The 16,400-nt window shown below is 41.4% G+C and overlaps 1 protein-coding gene across 5 annotated transcripts in view; it reads right to left on the bottom strand.

Moving 5' to 3' along the window:
- The window catches only part of arhgap32b (Rho GTPase activating protein 32b), a 98,626-nt gene extending 83,927 nt beyond the window's left edge, over nucleotides 1-14,699 (bottom strand). For 2 of the 5 annotated variants that reach the window (XM_020085756.2, XM_069510202.1), the window contains exon 1: nucleotides 13,542-14,698. The gene's annotated coding sequence lies outside the window, so the exon portion shown is untranslated. Of the gene's footprint in view, nucleotides 1-13,541 lie in introns of all 5 variants that reach the window. The other 3 variants (XM_020085755.2, XM_020085759.2, XM_020085758.2) reach the window with 3 other exon arrangements.
- Nucleotides 14,700-16,400: the final 1,701 nt, after the last annotated feature.

Genomic DNA, 16,400 nt, shown 5'->3' on the forward strand with positions numbered 1-16,400 from the left:
TCAGGTCCAGAAAGTTCAAAAGAAATGCTGAACTGTAGATCAGTAAAAAAAAAAAAAAAATATATATATATATATATATATATATATATATATATATCAGCTTTCATCCTCAAAAATGTCTGAATGGAGTTTGGTGTGTTACAGTATGAACACACTTTGGGCTCAGGATCATGAGGAGTATACACAGTTCAACTATGTGGTCTTGCAAAGCAAACCACAGACTAAATGAGGGGGGAAACCATACAGAAATCAGCACCACATAGCAAATACCACTTATTATAAGACCAGGTTAACAAATCCTTCTGTGTTTTTTTTATGATGTTGCTTAATGGTTGTAAGCCTAATCAAGTGGAACAGTAAAAATATACTAGAGCTGTGTTTGAATCTGCACTTTTAATTATTCGAGCAGACTTATCATCCTACATCCACTCCACAGCTTTACTGGAAACTATTATTTGAATTGAAATGCTGACTTGGCAGCAGCTGTTTATTCTAATTACTTGGCACTCTGAAAACAAATAAGACAGTGACAGAAGAGTGCTAACCTCAGTCAGCCAGGGAGTTCATATTTGCGTTTTTAATAGCCTCTGCAGAGCATCTGTGCAGTGGCCAGCCATGGAATAATTCTGCCTGAGTGGAGGTGCGTTGCCGAGGTGTGTCACCAACACTGTGTAAAGAGAAGAGGGACAAGAGTGCCAGCAGCACCCTGCCTGCGGCATGGCATGCTGACTCACTGTAACAAACACTGATAAATTAGTGATTTATCAGAGTGGTTGATCAGGGATCCTTTCACCGAAATCTCCTTGAAAGATGTAGTGGAAATGCCGGTGGGTTCAGCTGAAACTAATCCTCTGACAAAGTGCGGCATCTCTCCTGTCAATTATCTTTGACGGCGTTTGCAACAAGCAGACATGCCACACAAACCAATGGCTGAACGCTTCCCTGCATATCTTGTCTTCATTACCTTCCCTCCTGCTCTGATTAATGAGGCTGGGTTGGCTCACCAGTGCTTCTCTCTCGAATCAGGCTTTAACACCAGAAACTATTGAATCCAGCATGCCAGGTACATTTTCAGTCCATTAATCACACGCAGTTCATTGTATAGATTTACTCAAGACATTAACAATAAACATCATACAAAGTAGCCCAGTCAATCTTAACTTGTCATGTCAAACGACTCATTTCCATATAAAAGCTTAATGAGATTCAAGGTATGTTTGCCCTGTAAAACACAGTACATGCGTCCATGTCTCCCACATCACTCCAGTGTGGGTTGGCACCTGTAGCTGGTTCATGACAAAAACAGCAGAAGAAGAACCACTGCATGCTAACATGTGGCGACACCCGGCCAAGATTGAAGGGTGTGTGAGAAAGAGGGTTAGGGCTGCATTTGTATTATTACTGATGGCCACTGGCATACTGCAGGTGTAAATCTCCAAGGTGTCATTGGACATATTGGAACAAATCGTGGTGAAAACTACTTTATGGATTTGTTTCTAATATAATTGACATGAGGGTCATCTGACAGATTCTGTGCATAAGTAAAGCTTTTTAGTAAATTATCTATTTGATAGACATTACGAGTTCTTTCCAAATTATCCATGTGCTGAGTGTGGCCACCCAAAGCTCTGACCTTGTGAAAATGAGAAGAAACCCTAAGCTGCAAAACAGCTATAAACAGTATGAATAGCACCGAAGTTTGAGACGGCAAGTATTGTGACTTCCAATTCTTGACAAGTAACATTCCCAAAATAGAGACGAGTGTGAAATATGCCCGCAGTCAAGAATGACCGAAAATTAGCCTCATTAAACCAGAGGTGTGATTTACAGGCATTATGGTGCACTACTTAAGTGATCTTTCCATTTGTTTATGACATCTTTGTAACTTAAAAAAAGAAAGCACACTTTCCCATTTAAGTTGTCATGCAGTCTATTGCATGCAAGTCCATGTACAAATATTGATTATTGAAGCTTTAAACTATAGAGCATTTACCTTATTATTTAGCTTTTCCAAGCAGTGTCTCTGGTAATTCAGCAATTATGTTACTTTCATTAAGTTGGGGAATTTACAAGAGACTCAGAAAAGATTAAAAGAAAGTACTTTTTAATTAATGCAACAGAGGCCAACATATTGCAGCTCAATAGTGTCTAGACTTAACAAAACATTGCAAATTTAATAAGCATGTCCCCAGGACATGGTGTGAGCTGACCGAAATTCATCAAGTCCTCAAGAAGCAAATTTAACAAAAAGTCCTCGAGGAGGTACCTCATGTTTATGACGAGTTTTTTGAGGTCGCAGTGACATTGACCTTTGATTACCTAATCCTAATCAACTCATGCTTGAATCAATCAGAAAACATAATGGACATAAATGCATAAAGTTATTTTCATCCCAAATTGTGCCATTTCAAGCTGCATGCTTTAAGAGCACAGGTCACTGGAGGGTGTCTCATTAAAAAGGAGCTGACCTCCATTTCTCCTCATTTCCTTCACTTCAGCACCTGTTTGGATTTAATGGGATGTGAACATCTACTTTTTTTCCAGAGCCACAGAAAACATCATGCACCTGCTTCACAGGCTGTATAGGTGGTACCTTCCTGTGATAAGTAAAGGTCAACTTCATGTGCAAGATTAGAGGAGACAGTGCCTCTTCAAATTTCCTGTCTGCATTTTATAATTATAGATCTTATTACTGGTGCTTATAGTGATGTAACGTACAGTTATACTCTGAAGAAGAACATAGACCAGCTTCCTAGAACACAAAGGAGCTCTGCAGTGTTGCTCTGAACGTTTCCTATGTTGCTGCGCATGCAAACCAAACCAGCATGATATTGATCGGCCTGAGAAGCAACGATGACCCTAATTCCTTCAGTAGTGCATATTCAGAAGGTAATTTGGAGCTTTACAGGAATTAGGCCATGACCAGGCAGTCTGTTCAGCATCCCTGAGTGACATCAGCACCTTTTGTTGTTCTCTTCAGCTGAGGACGAGCACCACAACCTTGCCGCACCATGGGCTTTAAATTCTGCTAAATGCAAAGGAAAAATGGGTCTTGACAATATAAAAAATTTACTGGAATGGCAGCTTGCAATCTGATGGTTCACTCTCTCAAATCATATCTCAGCTGTTAATTCATCTGCTAAATGAACCAAAGTAATTAAAATGGCATTTCAGAGTTGGTCATTTGGCCTGAATCCCACATTAATGTCCACATGTCCACCCCATCCGCCAGGTGGCAGTTAGCTGTCCCAGGACAAACTCAAGGCAAAGCAACAATGTGTGACAGCTCCTTTACAACTCTTTTTCCACATTGTGTATTTATCTGCCTTCTTATGCCTGTCATCTGATGCCTTCTCCTCAGTCTCCTGTCTTCAGCCTCAGGAGACTGGATGTCAGGAGAGTGACCTTGTTCATTCAAATCACCTTTGTAAGATGAATACAAAGTCTTTCTGCCAAGGGACGGTGTTTGGTATCAGATCCAGGTGCTTTATATACAACTCAACAGCTCTGTGCTTCAGGGTTGGAGTTTGAAACACCAGCTGAGTTTCTGTGTGTCGTTCAGTAATGAAAACGCCCTAAAGCAAATTTTTTATTAACACTGAAACTATGATAACTATTTTGACTCCATGCGATGTGAAAGCATTGTAGTACAGTTGATCTCACTAAAGATCTGCGCCTTAGTCTGCAGCTCTGTGCAGCTTTCAGCCTGTTTCATTTAAGCTGTAAAACTACATGGGTGGGGTAGGGGATACAATTCCCCTGTAGTCATTCAGAAAAGGGCAATAACGACAACAGCTCTGTTGCTTTATGCTCAAAATCATCTGTTACGGCTTTGACGAAAAGGCAGTGCTACCATGATGACACACTTGTTAAGATCATGTACTAATATCTTTGACAAACTGAATCATCCTCAGGATCACCCGTTACTGACCATCTCTAAGTAAAGTTACTTGTCTCATTTTCACTCAGACGTCAGGGTTTTCTCAGGGTTTCTGGAGAAATTATAAGAAATAGTCAAATCATTTCACCATTACTGTTTTACTATTTACAAAAAAACAACGCTTGTTTCTCACAGCCCACTCAGACATTATCAAGTGTGCTCACAGATGAAGTGAGCACTATGTACTGAAGTAGTCCTTCACATTTTTGTGACTAATCGCAGTGTGTGCCACCAAGAAATGAAAACTCTGTTAATACAAAGCTTAGACAATATGACAGTTTGGCTTCTTACCAAAAAAGTCTGTATTTTAATTAAGTGTAACCACTCGCCAGCTGACTGAGTTACTGTAGTTGTTTCCTCTCTCACTGTCATTCCTCTCTGAGAATCACTATGATTACATGCCAACTAGTTATTCCAGCCCCTTTTCAAGAATCCCATTTCTGTGTTTAAGCATGTAAATGTCATAACCTGATTTCAGCATCCTCAAGAAGCCCTTTTCCCTTACTTGAGAAACCTGATTTTACTACCCTAGTACTAACTAAAGAAAAGCAACAACCTCACACAGCCCATAAAGCAACACCAGTAAAACTTAGACTTGTAATTTAATCAAAAAGAATATTTGATAAATTTGTGGCGCTGTGCCCAAGTCTTATGTTAGGAAAAACCCTGGATGTGCACTGAACTCTACATCATAACTTTTCGCAGCCTTTTATTCTTAATCTCAAACTTCAAAAATACCAATGAACATTTTTTTCAAGCCTTCCAAGTGTCAAGTTTATTCAGTAGCTCAGTAAACACAACATCAAGGACACATTCTGACACGCTTGGAATCCAAAACTATCTCTCAGCTCAGAAAAGTATCCGAATCTGTTGACAGAAAAACTGAAAGTATGTTCACAGACGTCTTCTGTCAAGATCCTCCAACTGCATTTATTAGAGAGTATGACAGGAATTCAAGCTTAGGGCACCATCTACTCAGATCTTAAGTTGACCTACAACCAGTGTTAATTCTCATTAATGCTGTCCCGAATACCTTGAAGCTGGTATCAATTTCTAATTCAGTTGAGTATTTCTTATTACGCATTGCCACAAAAATCTTAAATGTCCCAGGAAAAAAGAAAAAGTGATATAACATTATTGATTGTGCAGTCTGTTACTCTCAAACAGGATACTTTTGGTGATAGTTCTATTTGTCACAGCTCTCATTTAATGTGTGACCAGCAATGCGACAATGCGATAGTGGCACGGCCTTGTGACAGTCCGACAAGTTACAACAACACTTACAAGATGTTGAAAAAAGCCAAGCCTCTGGAATAACATCCAGACTTGTAAAGATGACCCCCAAAAAGTGAAGAGCTACATATGACGTCTAAGGAAAAGGGAAAATAAACAAAGTGTAAATAACTGATAATAACAGCTGAGGCGTCTGCTGTCCAGTGCTACCTGCATGCTAACCTTATAACGGTGAAGTCCAGTATATGTCCTTGTCTCTCTCTGGTTTTAGTTTTTGTGGGGACAGGGGTGTGTTGGACCAGGCCGGAGAACATTTTTAAAATTCAAAGACAGAGCAGAAGATAAAAACAAAAATGAATGATAGAAGTCATGAATATCAATTAATAATTGTTGTTAACTGAAAAAAACATTTTAAGCCTATGTGAATAATGACTTCCAATCTGAGCTCAGTAAATAATGTTATACCTCCTCACTGTGTTTGCACAACAGAGATATATTATATTGATACTGTTGAATGTTCTAATGTGATAATAATTTCTATTGTTTTATTGCACTCAATGTTTCCGGCTATGAATGAGGGGAGGGCTTTAACTTGTCCAAATAAGATACTGACAGGCGTCTTGTTACAATGCAAGAGTTGAATTTGACCTTAATGCACCCAGACAACATGACACCCTTCAACCTAATTAGTGGAATGAGGAAAGAAGAGGAAGGGGGGAGGGGGTAGTGGGGCAGGTTGAAAATGGGGTGGCCAACTAACGCTCTCAGTGAACACACAATCGTGACCCACTAGGCAACTCTGCTTTAGGGGAGGTTTTGCCTCACTTGGTGTCTGACGCCGCCCCTGAGGCTTTAGAGCGTCCTGGAGCTCAAGAGCTTGTCCTGGAAAAAATGAAATCAGGCTACAGAGTGAACAAAACAAGAACTAAATACAGGCAGGCCACATAAATGACATGACAAGGACACTGGGGGTAAACTGTCGACTAAATCTCCTTAATGAACTTGGTCTAGATATTACTCTTACAAAATAATGAAAACATTTACTTCAAGTTCAGGACAAGTGTTTTAGTCTTAACACATGAACATCCTACCCTGTCTAGGTACATATACCCAACACATACAGGTTAAAGTTTAACCCGGGAGCCATTTTACTCTTACCTTTATCCTAGTCGCTATGAAAATCTCCAGAATGGGTGTGATCCCTTAAAATGTTGCGCCATGCTCTCACGTTGATGTATTCATGTCATGAGAGAAAGAAACTAAGGCTTATATTTTTACTGTTCAAACTCTGATCTGGCAAGTATCATGGGCCAGCTCTGAACAGGGCTTTTTTTAAAATCTAACCTGTAAACTTCAGTTCCTGTTTCATATTTATATTCATTTAATGAATTATTTATGAGTTATATTCACTTTGTCACATATCCTTGCCATAATCAGTCTTGTTGAGCCAAAGGGAGTATTTCCTCTCTGACAGCCAAGCTGGGTAAAGCTTGTCTTCCTCTGCTTGTAGGGGGAGATGCAGCTGTAACAGCAGTACAAAGCTGCTTGTGCTCTGGCCAGAACTAGCTTCCCTGCCATTAGCAGCAGAACAGCCTACATACTCGCCACTGTCGCCGGATTGCGTGCAGTTGGAGAATGCTGACATGGGGCGCAACTTTCAGGCGCTTGGGGTCTTCGGTTTTAGAGGTTTGGTTTATAACACTCCTTTAAAAGCTTTTATTGGGCTTAACATAACGAGCTGTCAACACGTCTCTGCTCTGTGTGAGTGGGCAGAGAAACACTGAGCAGAGGAGAGGAATGACAGCCAATCAGGACAGACTCACACTGAGCTGAAATAAAGCAAGTGCACATAAATTAGGTGTAACATAAAGTACATCACTTCAGTTTGTTTGACAGTGTGATTCTTTTTATTAATATTGACCAAAAGCCACATATTGATTTGTTCATGTGTGTGATTAAGGCTTGTGATATGTTTTAATGTAGATTGCAAAAATACTGGAATTACAGGATCTTTTGTGTGCTTGTTATTCTTCTTCTTATTGTTGCATTTCTTGAAAACATGCTGGAGGCCATTTTATGTTACAAGCCTTTAAATGTCAAAAAGAAGATCAAGCAGGCTCTCATGCACTTGACAACTATTTTCTCCTTTGGCTCCGTTCTGTGCTGCAATGACCCAGTGTCCCCTTGAGGATCAATTCAATTTCTGTTTATCCACGTTCAGGCAAACTTTCACCCTGTCTAAAATAACACAGCCCTTCTCAGACATTAGCATGGGAACGCAGGGGGCGCAGCGGGGGCAGCGTCAAGCGTGGTCGTCCAAAACTATGCAGCGTCATGCAGTAATAAATGTTGACTCTGGTTTTACTTTTCCAGCAAATAAAAAATGATGTCATCCAGCAATGTGCTGCGTTTGCCAGTTACATGCACGTGTGCATTCCTGGTGCATTACTCTGAAACATGAACGGGCGTATTGATGATTCTCCAGAGTTGTCTTCAAACACACAAATCTGTTCCTCCAAATGGACTGCCCGGATCATGTTGCACTGTCTCATTGGTACATGAAGAAACAAGCCCCCACCAATGCAGCCCCCCTTGCATTGTACAGGCCACAAATGCAGATACAGCCAAAGACTGGAAACTGATGCAAGACAAACGCAGTTTCATCATCACATTACTCAGGCAACTCCAGGTAAAAATACTGACAAAAAACATCAGAGACAAAACCTGGAGCTCAGGTATAAGCAGCTCTGACAGCTTCCAGTGCTAACTAGATGCTTTCGGGACCTTGTCACAACAATCTGTTGAAATTACAAACTTTTGGATCGACAGCAAGCTAAAATCCCAGCTACACGGCTCCTCTAAACCCTTCCAAGTAGTTCCAAACAACTTGCTGCCAACAAAGTCCTGAATGAGAACTCCCATTTTGTAAATGTGATCTCATTATCCTCTGATAGTCCACTGTGAGAATACCCTGGCAACTCACTAATCAGCAGCTATGTCAATGCCAGGATTGTTTATGGGGGATTGGAATCTCCTTTGGGAATGTCACGGCATCCTCAGGGGCCTGCGACTGTGCACCGAGCTTGGAGCGAGATGCTTTTTCACACTAAGAATGGAGAGTGAGTGGCTCTATGGGACAAGGCCTGAGGATAGCAGCGTATGCATTATGCATAATTAATGAACATGCAGAAGGGCCTCACAATGGATGCTCACCCCCGCACAATGCGTCAGTATCCAAGTCTGGGGGTCAGAGGTCACGTCTGGCTTTGTGCATGGCCGCCGAGAACGAAGACAAACAAGGAGACCTTTGAGAGTGCAGGAGGTTTCATGTACACAACAAGAAAACAAAAGAAAGCAGTTGGTTGCGTAACAGGAGAAAGAGAATGGTCAGTCAGCACACCGTTTGGAATTTAAATGCACACTTGTGAATTCATTACTATCATTCAAACTAGTGTATAAGGGGTCTTTTAGACAAGTTATTATATTCATCTCATTATTTCTTTGGTTAAACCTTATTCACTTTTATCATTGTATCTCTGATGTAAATAACTGTACATAAAAATCTACAGAGGGTATACAAACCAAGACTTAGCTTTATTATGAGGACTGTTTTGAGGCCATTCACTAGCATAACAGAATAAGTATGACTTCCTGTTAGAAAACCAAAGTATCTGTACTGTATAACTTTATCACTTGATGCACAGGCAGCATCCATGTTGCAAAACAAAGATGACAACAGACTATTTGCTAAACACCTGATGACCCTGGCCTCACTAGATCACATCATGGCCAGCAAAACTAAGGAATAAAGTAAGCTGTGACAAGTTAACCAATTATAGTTCCTTGTCTCAACTTTTGGCATCTGACTAATGGGAGTGTTCACAGGCGTTCTGTCACATACACGTTGCATGCTGAGGCAGAATGAGATTTGCGAAACATCCTGTTTCTCAGGTCCTTGCGCCACTGCCCTCAGACTGCCACGTGTCCACATACTCAGTACTTTCCTATTAGTAACTCACATTACATTCATTAGATTTTGTGTGGAATCAATATGTATCTTATCACAACTGGGTCAATCCTGTCTTACTAACCAATTGCATAAATATGAAAACAAATAATTTGTTAAGATGTTCATATTTATGCCAAACATTCGTTTTTCTTCATCAATCCGTGTCATGATGCAACAGCACAAACAAAAAGACATTAGGAATTCAGCTCCTCCACAGGTAAAGCAACTGATTTCATCCAGGACTGATGGATGTTTCATTGAAAGTGAAGTCTGAACAACAGACAGAACACATCAACACTTTCATAATCAATTACAGAGTTAGCATTGGATTTTGGTGTCTGCAGCCATGCTAGTGAAGAACAGCTGGAAACCACTGCATTCGAACCACACGTCACACAAATTAACTCTTTTCCAACATGACAAGGTGCATAGGCACAGTGGTGCTCTGAGCTTAATGCTAACACAAAGATGCTACTCACAACAACAACGCTAACAAGCCGATATCATGTTGACAATGTTTACAATGTTCACCATCTTCGTTCAGTCCAGTTAGCACGCTAGCACTGGCTAATTAGTGCTAAACATCATCTAAAGCTGATGGGAATGCCATTAGTTTTGCAGATTGTTGATCAAAAACCAGACTAGAGCTAAACAATTGGTTTATCAAGTATTTTGATAATCAATTAATCAAATGACCAATTATTCCTTTGTTCAGCTTCTAGTTCTGAGTTATGTGGAATTAGTTTATTTCTTTGTTGTTTAATAGACAGAACCATTGGTCCGGAAAATAAACTGCCAGCATTAATGAAGACATACTGAATTATGGGCAGTGAATGTCTGGACTACATTTCACTGCAATCCAACCAATTTCAAATTCCAAAACGTTGACGTGACCTGAGGTATCTTCAGACCACAGAATTCAGCACAGGCTGCTTGCTACTTTGTCTTCTTACTTTTGCTGCTTATTCTTGTATCACACGTTTGGTTTATTTGTCCACTGGTTCCGAACCTGAGCTCAGACTCCAATGCAGCAGCTTAGCTTATGTGACAAATGTGCTGCAGTCTCCAAGATTTACAACTACAAATACTTGTCCCCTCTATCTGTTGAGATATGGCTAATCCTGAAGTTACCATGGCAGTAAATCTGAAATGGGTTCAGTCTTATCTGTTGCAGCACAGAGTGAGTTGTTTTTTCAGCTGTGGCTGCTCTGTCCAAACTTTAACAACGGTATTGGTTTTGCTCATTTGCTCCCATCTAGTACCTTCCGTCGGTAATGTTTCCTGTCTTGTTAGGAAAACGAAGTTAATTTCAGTGATCATCAGTGGCCACAAATAAAACTATATCTACAATATTCTGGCATTGCACGAGTTTATAAAGGGCTGATGGGCCCCCTGCTCAGTCTAAACAGATCTGGTTGAAAAACAACTTGAGGTCCCCTCCCTTCCAAAAAAGAGGGCTTGGTGATTAAACAGGGTAAATGCACTGAAAAAAGCAGCTTCATGTTAAAACTCTGCTTAGCTTCAATGCTTTTTAGAAGATCTGGGACGTCCCAGAGGGTCAGTCTGCCACTAAACAGACCTTGACTAAATGTACACATTTCTCATGTGTTTTTGTAGGTAAATTTCTGTAAACATTTAAATAATGAACGGCAACTCAACAAAATATATCACAAGAACTTTTGGTTTTTCAGACATATTACAACTTTGTAGCTGCTCGCAGTTGTTTGCTTTAACAAGTGTTGAATACCACGAGTAGAAGAGCTGGTTTGCTGGCACTATCACCAGGAACACTGTGCTGTATAAATTGGAAGATGTGGTAACATTAAAGTACAGTGGCGTAGACAAGGTTAATAAAGGCAGTGTTTAGTCCACCATTTGACATTTGATGAGTAATTTGTGCTTAATAGCGTCTTAATTTGATCTATTTAGCAGTAAAAAATAGAAAACAGAACAATGAAAATGAATCATCTGACTTTAATGCTCAACTAAGAACACAATACTTATCACAACTGCAATTACAGCCTCTTTGTGTGTGAATGATTGATGGTTTAAATCATCAAGCAAAAACTCATTATTCTAAAACTTTAACAGAGGAAGGACTAATTGAAATAGGTGGATGCAAGTCTCTCGCCAAAAATTCAGTGCAAAAGAAACGTATAATTGACATGGAAACTCACCCAGTGACACAGGGTGTGCCCTTTATGCAGTCAGCACAGACTCGTCAAATATTCATAATGTTCTATTTGGCCAAAGGTCTCCATATTGCAACATCAGATTTCATTCAAAGAATCGTATATATATTCTAGCTGCTATCAAAAAGATTAGTCTGTACACTGCTCATTTGTAAATCACTCCTTCAGATTGAAAAAGGATATTTACAGCAGCACTTTGCTATGTGAGTGTTTATCCTTGAGCAAAATGACAGGTGTTGTAAACAAGTGTATAATGATGAAGCCTTTTGATGAAGTAGTTATGAAAAAGCAGGTGCAGTTATTTCTTCCTGGAAGGAACTATGTCAAACTGGAGGAGGGGGCAGGCTGAAATCAAGCACGAACATGCAGAGAATGCTAGTATGATTGTACAAATTGAGATAAGATGTTAGAATTTGTTTCCACAAAAACACAAAAAAAACAAACATGCAGCACTGAACCGTGACCCTGACAGCAAACATGTTAACGAACCATGACTTGTAAACTGTTCCAGCCCAATCAAGCAGCAATGTAATAGCTCTAAGAGGCATGTTGCCGAACCATTGGTTATGCTGTCCGGAAAATGTTGCATAAGATGACTGGAAAACTCTCAGTCCTCTGGAGAACACATTGCTCAAAGTGCCTCTGAGCAAGGCCCTACCCACATGTTTCACTGGAGATGCTCAGCGGTGCAGCACTGTGTTGAGCAATTTGCATATGGATGGCATGTAAGCCCGTTTGCAGCCAGTTTGCCAAGTTAAATAAGGATTAAGATTAGATTAGATTCAACTTTATTGTCATTGTACAGAGTACAGGTACTGAGACAACAAGGCCTCTGAGCATTTCTGATTCAAATCATCATCTAATGCAGGGAGCGAGGCAACAGAAAACCACTGCTGCTGCAGATCAAGTAACGTGAGGCAGAGGGTCGATCTCACACTGTGGACCACACCTCACTTATGATTAACATTTCAAACATAAGTGAGAGAATAAAGAGTAGAAATATGACTTTTATCTGGGGGTCATGCCCTCAGACCACATATCTGGTGAGTTTTCCACACTGGCTTGTTGCTCCATATTCTTGTGGATGGTCTAAGCATCTTTAATCAGAGCCGGTAAGTGTTACTGGCTTTGGTGGATACTCTCACTATATTCATCTTGCTTTCTACATTTGTGGATACGGATCTGTCAGGAAAAACAACACGTTTTTGGGGATCAGCTCAACCTTTAGCACATCTGTATCCAGTCTTAACCGTAGCTTTCCTACTTTTTTGTCTAGACTGGATGCTACTGGAATTGATAATGACTGCATTCAAGTCACAACATTGTTGCATTGTTGTTATTTAGCAGCCATTAGTTGACACAGTTCCCAGTGGTTCTCCTTTTCAACCCAACTGTTGAAACGATATCACCCTGATCTATTTCTGTTCTGGTGGAAGCAGAGGGATCCGGTCTGTCTCTGGCGAAACAGCTGACACGTGTTTCAGTGAAGCTGCAGATGATGTGAGATTTTAAACCAGACAATACATCATCATCCACTAAATGAATTGTTTGCTACGGAACCGAGCAGACGTCATCACACCAGCTTTTTAGACCCTCACGTGTGCACTTTTCGTCACCACAAACCAAACTCCATTCGAGGATGCAGCACTTTAATGTTTTATTCATATGCTGGTCGGCGTTAATGGCGAAAAGGACAATTATAATAACCTTTTCTGACTCAATGCGGGTTTCGAGTGAATGCGGCATCCTCAGATTCACCATGCGGCGTATGAATAGATCATGTCTCCATTAAACTCCCAGGAACGAGAAGAGTTCACCGGCTCTGTTGTTTGCACGTAGTTGGATGTGCGAGAACAAGATATTCCACATTAATGGCACACTCGGCAGGGTTAAATTGCCCTATTTTTCAATGGGATTCTGCAGATAATACTCTCACTACGGGGGGATTAGCAATGACTAGCTGAAGAGATGTACCCTCGCTTTGGTAAACACCCCCCCGCTTACACACACACACACAATACAAACACGCTTACACACACATGCGCGCCGTCTCACACTAGACAATTCACACAGTCTGCCCACTAAAGTCTCCAGCTCTGGCCGAGCAGAGTGAAGAAACTGCGGGTAAAACCCACACGACGAGCGGGGGAGAGCTCCAGTGAAGTACCTGTGTTTCAGCGGCGGAGGCTGCCGTCTCTGGGCACCGGCGGCGGCGGCGGCTGGGACGAGCTTAGCTTTCGCTGTCCCCGGCTGGAGCTTCACCGCTGGTAAACTCTCTCCTCATCGCGGCTTAACCCAGCAGACTCACGCCCGTCGGGCACAGAGCGTCCGCGGACATTTCTCAGTCACTCTCCGGGCTGGAGGTAAAAAGGCGCCAGCGGTTGTTAGCTGTGTGTTCACCCCTGAACAAAAAGAGGCTCCCCCCGGGACGACGCCGCTCACAGGCGGCCGTTACTGTTCTAACGGCGGGGGGGGGGGAGTCAGAACCACTGTCTCCCCGAAGAGATTCACTCACTTTCTCACTTTGAATCTGACTGAAGTCCCTTTCCTCCGGAGTCGCGGTGGGTATTCAGATCCAGGATGAAACTAGTGAAGCGGGATCTCCTCCATGTGCTGCCCGGCGGAGAGCTCTCACTGACTGGAGCCTGGCCGGAGCAGCGCTGCCTCTGTGCTGCCTTCACGTGCTGCCGGAAATGCTGCACACCAAGCGAGACAAACACTCCAGAGTGGGAATTCACATCACCGCCACACCGAGGGTATCACGCCTCCCTGTGGGATTCAGGGATGAGTTCCTCTAAACTCGACATAAGCTGATGTCGGACGTGCTGGACAGAACGCAGTTGTCCGAGTGAGAGCCTCCGGACTTTTCCCTGGAGTTTTGTGATGACTGGAAAAACACTCTCTCACACAAACAAACAATGCTCCAAGCGCTGCCGAGCAAGGCCCTGCCCACATGTTTCACTGGAGATGCTCAGTGGTGCAGCACTGTGTTCAGCAACTTTCATATGCATGGCATGTATAAGCCCGTTTTTAGCCAGTTTGCCAAGTTAAATAAGGATTAAAGGCCTCTGAGCATTTCTGATTCAAATCATCATCTAATGCAGGGAGCGAGGCAACAGAAAACCACTGCTGCTGCAGATCAAGTAACGTGAGGCAGAGGGTAGATCTCACACTGTGGACCACACCTCACTTGTGATTAACACTTTATAAAAAGACAGAGAAATGTGACTATATGTTATGAATCAGGTTGAAAAGATCAGTGTAACTCTGGAATTTCTCCTGCAAGCCCCATAATAACAACTCCGGGGGAATGTCCAGATGAGCCGATGTTAGGACCCAGCAGAAGACGGCCTCTGGGGATTTCACTACATGCCAGTGAGTGTTGTTGACATTGCTATCACGCAAAAATGGGAAAAAAATCAAATTATAGAATAATTTAGGATGAAAAAGTAGAACCACACGTGTAGAAGACACCAACTGAAGACATCAAGAAAGCTTTTGGTGATAAGGCCCGACTCCAGAGTAAATGTGCTGTAAACACGTGGTCTCCACTGTGAAATGAATCCAGACATCCTCCCTAGTTCATGTCTGAAAACAGCATTAGTTTGGTATTTGCTACAAATCACAGCTGAAGAGTTTTTACTCCATTCATGCAGGTGTTGCAACATATCTTAGGAGTACTAACAACACTTGAAAATATAAAGTCAAATTATTAATTCTTTTCAATAAGGGTCAGTTTTGATATTGCCAATTAAAAAAACAAGATATTTAAATTACTTTACAACCATTTTGGCTAGTTCCATCTCACCAGCCAAGCTTTAAAATAAACTCATATTCAAGTTCACAATTTTAATTTGGAATATTACTCGAAAAGGTTTATATATTCTAATGTTCAGATAACACATTTCCTCATATTGTCCACTGTTGCAGCTCCTATTTTCAGCCTCTGTCTGAAACACTGTGTTTTAGCTTTAGTCTCTTTAAGCCCCCCCACCCTCATGAAGCCCCTTCTGCTCTGATGTTGTGAATTGGTACAGCCCTTCCAACATGTGTAGGAAATGAGCTAAATACATCCCCATTAGATTAAAAGGTTTAAAGTGCATCCAGATACAGTTCAGACAGGAAGAGTGTGTAGTCGTGGTTGCATGATGGCTTGTTTTACAGTTATGTAAAAGCAGCTGATGAAGATATATATATACAACTCCATTCCCCATAAAAGTTTTTATTAGACATCAGAGTCGACACTGTTTGCGTGTCGCTGAAGTGCGAGAGGAGTTTTTAGCTGTCGCAGTAACATGCACACACAGATGCTGCACAGAGGCAGGGTGACCTCTGAGGGCAATGTGCTTCGGAGGATTCAACGTCCAGCACACAGCTGCACTGTCTTTCTTCAAGCCAGTAAACAGAAGATGACCCTGGCTTACACTGTTTGGACCGAGGTGTTGATTTGTGGCTGTGTTGTTATGTGTAGAGGTAAAACTATGACAGAAAGGCTTGAAATGATCATTTTTCATAGTTTTACATTTGTGCAGGTCTGGTTTTTTACAAGCATGTTATTTATTTATTCTTAGGTATTACAACCAATTTAAATTTGGGACCGGTTACAAGCTGTATTTTTGTGAAATTCAATGGGCAGATAGTAAGTGAATCTATTGGGTGTTTACCTGATAGAATAGTGGGAATAATGGTTTGATCATGACAGTCCTTGTTACATCCTCTAAAGGAGTATGTAGGGAAGCCAGTCTCATCTGAAATACTGTGCAGCAAAGGTGTTCTGCATCTGTAGTGTGCTTGACTTCTCCGGCACAAGATTCACATTCAACAAAATACTTTCTTTTTTCATACAGTGTGCGATTTACCATGACGTACATTTACAGCTTATACCCAGTCACTGTCATCAGCTGCATGACAAACATGTCTGTTCTCATAATAGCACAACACTGCACATTGTTGCACTTACAGAATGCATGTTTAAGTATTTATGCACATATAAAGTTTCAGTCAGTCATTAGCTGCACAATGTTAA

The sequence above is a fragment of the Paralichthys olivaceus genome, chromosome 15 (genome assembly GCF_024713975.1).
Source record: "Paralichthys olivaceus isolate ysfri-2021 chromosome 15, ASM2471397v2, whole genome shotgun sequence".
In the NCBI taxonomy this organism is placed as follows: Eukaryota; Metazoa; Chordata; class Actinopteri; order Pleuronectiformes; family Paralichthyidae; genus Paralichthys; species Paralichthys olivaceus.